The following is a 6,719-nucleotide window of genomic DNA, read 5'->3' as shown; positions in this document are numbered from 1 at the left end:
CTTATTTGAGAAATTAAAGAATCATGACATGATTGCACATATTCCTCCAAATCGTGTGGACCCACGTGCAAGAAGCTTTGACCCTTCTAAAAGGTGTGAATACCATTCCAACGCCCAGGGGCACAATGTTGAAAGCTGTCGGGATTTGAAAAGAGAAATAGAAAGAATGATCCAAGAAGGGTGGATTGTGATCAATAACAGTGACATGGAGCACTCGAACCCTATCGAGAACTTGTTGACAGAGGGTGACGATGTTGAAGCGGGTAATGGTCTTGGCAGTATTGATGCAAAGCTCAGTGGCTAAGATGCCAATTTTTGATAAAGTGGGAGGACGCTTCGTCCCTTGGTCAGCAAGAGAGAAGTTGTGGTGGCTTATTTTGTGGTCATTTCTGTTGTTCGGATTATTAGGGTTATAATTCGGATTTTGTCTTGTGTCAAACTTTTTTATCTTTCCGTTTTTTCATAGTGGTTGTTTAAATTTTGTCCAGTTTGTTTCAGGATTTTGTTCTGGTTTGTTTTGTTTGTTTTGTTATTCAAACCATTTCACCGGTCTAATGCAAAATCCGGTCTTATATCATATCTAGTCATCTTTTGTTTAGTCCTTTTATCATTTTTGTTCAGTGCCGATTCTAGTGACATGACATGCGCACACAGTTTGGGCCTAACCTTAAAAGTTAATCATAAAACCCTGGAATGGCGATCAGACCATTTAAAGGAAATAAAGACGGTTTGAGATTATTCAGAGCCCGAGTCATATGGAACTGGGGCAAGTTAAACGCAAAGAAAACCGTTAAAAGGCAAAGATTCGCCAAATTGGCATGAGGGTCGTTCAGAATAATGAGAATGGGAGTGTCGCCCAACGGTGCTTTAGAAGTGACAAATGAACAAACAGATGTTGAATATAATTGTCAAGTCCAGCACCATCAGAAGAGACTACAAATTTAATAATGTTATCTCCTTAAACTCGGGTGCACATTTATGTGACCCAAATCCAAATCTCAACGGAATCGAAATGTGTCTCTAATCACGGGTATATTGATTATGGCGTGACCCGAAATGCATTTCCATGACGTTGCAAATTCTTTAATAATAAATGAGACGAGCCTCGACAAACAAATGTACAAGTCGCGGGGCCCTCTAAATGTATATATTAAAATACTTAGAATTCGAGGACAGGCCGTTTAGCGAATTTTACAGGCCTTCCCCAAAATAACAAGACGCTAGTTGCTTTAGGCGCGCCTTTAATAATTTATTCTCCTTAACTCGGGTGTACATTTGTGTGACCCAAATCCAAATCCCAACCGAGTCGAGATATGTCAACAACCACGTGTGCATTGATGTAACGTGGTTCGAGATATGTTTCCACGATGTTGCAATTCTCGTAAGATAATAACAATAATAATGAAAGCAGTAAAAAGTTAAAATTTGCACATAAGTTCATATTTGAGTAAAAATCAGATTAATCAAGCCGAATATAACAGTTGAGCGACCGTGCTAGAACCACAGAACTCGGGAATGCCTAACACCTTCTCCCGGGTTAACAGAATTCCTTATCCGGATTTCTGGTACGCAGACTGTAATATGGAGTCATTTTTTTCCTCGATTCGGGATTAAAATTGGTGACTTGGGACACCCTAAATCTCCCAAGTGGCGACTCTGAAATAAATGAACCAATCTCGTTTCGATTGTCCTTTAATTGGAAAAACTCCCTTGTACCCACGCGGGTGTGTAAAAAGGAGGTGTGACATATACAACCAACTTCCCATAGCCACAAAAGACATACAACTCAAGTCGTGTTCTAAACCGTCATAACTCTTTCGGGACCTATTTACACATAATCAAAACCATCAGAATCAAATACCTCCAAATCAATCAAATTATGAAGGCTGTTAAGTCTGCACGTACAACCACGAAACACTTGTATTGCCTTACCATACTGAAGGAACCGATCATTTTCTTAACTATGTTGATCCAAACCACTACTAGGTTGACTCAGTTTCTTCTGATTTCTTCTTGACTTGCCTTTAGAATCAATACCTCTATTCAATCACATAACGGATCTCAATCAACACTCATCCCGAGTGACCCAAATCACGAGACCACATCGTTTCAATATCCATAATCCATTTCATACCCTCATCATGCAGTCTATAGTAAGTCCAACTGATATATCTAGGCTGATTAGATCTTCTGCGAATCCAAAGTTGTTTCTCCTATTTTTCTAACATTGCACCGCAAACCCATTGATAACATAAAAATGCTTCAAGTACCCTTGACACTCTACTGCAAAACTCAATTCTCAGCCACATAACAAACCTAAAAATCCTTAAGTACCACACCTAAAATCTTGAATCCACTAGAACCATTATTAAGAGTCGCCCACTCTAGTCCAATCCCGATTATTTAAACAAACAACTAGTGCTTCATTAGCACATGAGCACTTCAGTGAAGCAATTGGTGAAATAGTTTGGGTCTTGAAATAGTTCGAGCTCAACAGATTTGGTGATTTGGTTCTTAACGGCGATATACCATCAACATTAATGGAAATTTTACAAGCCTTCTTGTCCACAGATTCTATGCCTTTAAACAATTCAATTCTCTGTTTTCTTTTTGTTGGCCTTAAAGAATGAAGATTTGAGGCTATCGACAAAATTAATTGTTGAATTATTTCTTTTTGTGCATAATTTAGATTGTTATATTGGGTGGAATTGAGGGTTTTGACCTTTTGTAAGTGGGAAGAATAGAGTAGAAAGAAGTGGTTAAATAGAGGAAAAAACTATGAAGAGTGGCAAGAAGTAACTTGTCACCATGTGAGAATTTTGTGAACTTTTAAGAGTGAAAATGATGATGGTGGGTGAAAGACAGAGAGCTCGGAATGTGGAGAGAGGAGAGAAAGGTGTGGGATTCTTTTCTTCTCTTTTTTTCCTTTTGAGAAAAAGAAATTGATTTGAAATTTTTATAAACAATATTTTTTTTTGTAAAAGTAAATTATGATATGGATATTACTTATCCAGTGGATCTGATGTGTCCTCCGTATCAAGGAGAGTGAACAATGCACAAGGTTGGATATGTTTAAAATACAATTTTGATCGAGTTCACATTTCTAAATGAAACTTCGTGGAATACGTAGACTAAACTAAAGAAAGTACAAGTATCTCTCCGGTTATTCTGCCTTTTATTAAACTCATTGTCTGACTAAATAGGTTTACACGAATTAAAATTGTATGGCAATTGTGAGAAACATTTGTCACTACTTTTTTCTTTTGTTTCAAAATTTTCCTCCATTTGTTTGATTTGCGAGAATGCCCGTTTTTCCACTTTAAGTTATATTACTTGTATTAACATAAAATAAGTTGTATTCCACTTGCGAGAATGATCTCTTATAATTGGGAGAGACTTAGAATAATCTTTTAAATATATTTTGAGAAGCTTATTTTTTAAAGTTGTTAAATAGTGCATGTTTAGTCTCCGTACAATATTAACAAACTCTGACTATTAGATTTAACGTGAACCATGAAATAAAAATGACTACTAGTGTCCGTTAAAGGTAACAACATCCAATCAACAAAAAAGAAGAGCAGCAAGTCTATTTTAAACTAGCGGACCAATGATTGGAAAACAGATCATCATACAAATCTGAACTGACAAATAGTATCCTGCCCAAAAGTATTATAATCATCTAACAGAAATGCCATTGCATGGGATGCGCCTGTAAGGGGAGCAGCAAATAATCGGGTAAGATTGCTTTTTAGAACTTCTGATCACATGCTCAAAGATTCTTCGTGCTAACATTCATGGCCAGTTCATCGATGACTGGTAAAGAATTTCTTTCCAGCTCAAACATCCAAATCTAAGGAAAATAAACATAGTACCTTGGAGAAAATTCTACCAAAATTATCCAAATGCATAACACCAACATCCACAACTTGGAACAGAAGAAATTTCAGATCAAACAAATTAGAGGGAAAAGAGAGATTTACTGAACAGAACAATGAATTCAGAATATATTTTGCTTCCTATCTATGAAGCTGAAAATAAAGTACAATGTTATTCTTGCATACAATCTCTAACTCAGTAAAGAAAAAGTACAAGAGACTAAGCTGCAGAAAGCGGTATTGGCTTCACAGCACTTCTAATTCTCCGGTATGCAGTCCTAACTCTCTCCTTGAGACCTTCATTTTCACATTCAACATCACCAGTTTGTTTATCAAGATTAGCCACATTCCCATCAACATTTATTACCAGCTTACCGTCGTTCCCAAATTTCACGTCACCAAACAGAGAAACAAGGAGTGCATGGACTATTTTCTCAGCTTTCTTGGCATCTTCCTCCTCGTTCATCAACGTTTCCGACTCAACTGATACTTTAGGCATCTCCCTGCTGGCATTCAAAACCAATGCCACGATGGAGTCAGATACCATGTCACTAATTGGATCTGCTGTGCAAAGATGATTCTCTGACTCCTGCTTCACTGTCACTCGCTCATGCACTCGCAAACTTGGAACACCAGATTCCTCATCTGTCGAGGACTCTACACTTTCATAGATTTGCTTAAGCCTGTGTTGTATAACGGCGAAAGCACCTGAATATGGGATAGTAATTCTCTGTGTGACATTTGCAGTGGATAGCTGAGAAAAGACATGGAGATCATCAGATGCCATGATCTGGTAAGTGAAACCTTTCTTTACAAGTAAACCACTGACAATTTCACCCACTTCAGGGGTCTTTTCAGCCAGATTTCCAACAGTTTTAGCCATTTTCTCAGAGTTGAAGTGCATTTCAACTGATTGACAGTTCTTGGGCGTAATTATTTTAGTATTTCCATCAGCAAAGAGGGAGGTAAGTTTCTGCTTGAGCCTTCCCATCTCATTAGCCTCTCCATGGACTAGAATTATGTTGGGAGGCATCAGTTCTTTCAAGAAGGTACTAGTCTGAGCATAATCCGTGTGAGCTGATTATGAAATATAATGAACCTGCATATTAAGTGGAGCACTCAAGCCATTTTGTAAGGTGACTTCCTTCGGTTCATTGATGATAGTCTTAGCCAAGGTCCCTTCCACCACATACCCAGGTATAACACAAGCATTTTTCTTGTCAGAGCACCATTTATTGAACAGCTGCCTTGACAAACCACTTTGAAGACTACCTGGGCTTGCCATCACAACACATGGTTTGTTGTCTGTAAAATCTTCAATACTGTTCAGGGAAGAAATATGTTTGAAATTGAATGGATCTGAGCTGGCAAACTGATTGCGGATCCTTTCATTCATGGAATTGATGTAAGCCTGATAGACAGCCATACACTTTCTTGCAAGTGGAGAAGCATAATATATGGGGAAATTAGCAAGTTCAGGATGGTTAGACCAATATTCCTCCAGGATGAGGAGAAGTTCCTGTGCACGTCCCAAGGCGAAAGCAGGAATCAGCACCCGACCGCCCTTGCATGAGTGTTGAGTGTATCACATCAGTGAAAAGCTTCTCTCTTATCTGACGTGGCATATGGAGTTGAACACCATAAGTTGATTCTATAATGCAAATATCTGGAGAAAATTCTGGGGTCTCAGCAGCACGGAGATGCCTGTCTTCTTCACGGGAGTAGTCTCCTGTATAGAGAACTCGAACACCAGCAATATCAACCATAAACATGGCAGCACCAAGGACAAGACCGGCAGTATAACACCAAAAGTGAATGTCATTTACTTCCATAGTCTGATGGAAGTCGACAACCTACAGAACAAGTTTTCACATGTCAAATAACCCTAGCCATATATGTTTGCTAAATCTTTTAAAAAGAAGAGAAAAGGCATAAATTGCCCGTTAAACTTGTCCAAAAAAGTCATTTACACACCCACACTTTACAGGTGATCTAATACCCCACTATTCTAATTTGAAGTGAATTTATTTGCCCCTAAGATATTACAACCAGATCCAGTCCGAAACTCTGGCAGGTTGCTTTTTTCACATTTGTTTTCCATTTTTCTTCTTTTTCAAAAGAACACCTCCCCCAACCAAAAAAATTTCACCCGATCATATCCTTCACTTCTTCCTTCCATCATCTCTTTCTCCCTTTCTACACTAAACATCACAGACCTACGACCTCTCCTGCAAAATCTTCTTCCTTGGATGACAAGCGAGAGTAGGAACAGTTCACAAGAATGAAAAGAGAAAAAACAACAACTACTAGACAGAGAGAAAACAAAAATCAGAGTATTCAAGAAAAAAATTCTAGCAAGTTTAAATTAAATTCCGGTTAAGTTTGAGAGAAAATTTTCAAGCTATTGACTTTATCAGTCGTATGGGTTTTTTTGGGAGATGGGTGGTCCAAGAACTTAGTCCATATTTCTCAAATTTTCATTGATTTTATGGTGTGAATCAGAACAGTTTTGGGTTGATTAATTTTAATGTAAAAGTTTCAAAATCTTAAATATAGTTGTGGAAACAACTTCTTGCAAAATGCACGATAAGACTGCGTACAATAGACCCTTGTGGTCCTGCCCTTCCCCGAATCCCGCGCATAGCGGGAGCTTAGTGCACCGAGTTGCCCTTTTTTACTGAAAAATCTTAATTATTAGGATAATAATTAAACGACTATTTTGTCTAATGTGAACTCTTTTTGAAAGGTTAAAAAAGGCGAACGACATTTTACTAAGGTCTTTCATGCTTTTAATATAACTAGTCTTATGGTACGCGCTTTGCGCGTGTATTTATGTCAAGGGGT

The 6,719-nt window shown here is 38.0% G+C and overlaps 1 pseudogene; it reads right to left on the bottom strand.

Moving 5' to 3' along the window:
- Window positions 1–4,035: 4,035 nt before the first annotated feature.
- LOC142165194 (cleavage and polyadenylation specificity factor subunit 3-I-like) lies at window positions 4,036–6,084 on the bottom strand (annotated as a pseudogene).
- Window positions 6,085–6,719: the final 635 nt, after the last annotated feature.

The sequence above is a fragment of the Nicotiana tabacum genome, chromosome 10 (assembly GCF_000715075.1).
Source record: "Nicotiana tabacum cultivar K326 chromosome 10, ASM71507v2, whole genome shotgun sequence".
Lineage (NCBI taxonomy): Eukaryota > Viridiplantae > Streptophyta > Magnoliopsida > Solanales > Solanaceae > Nicotiana > Nicotiana tabacum.
The sequence above is the reverse complement of the archived record's forward strand: the minus strand, read 5'-3'. Positions and strand labels throughout refer to the sequence as shown.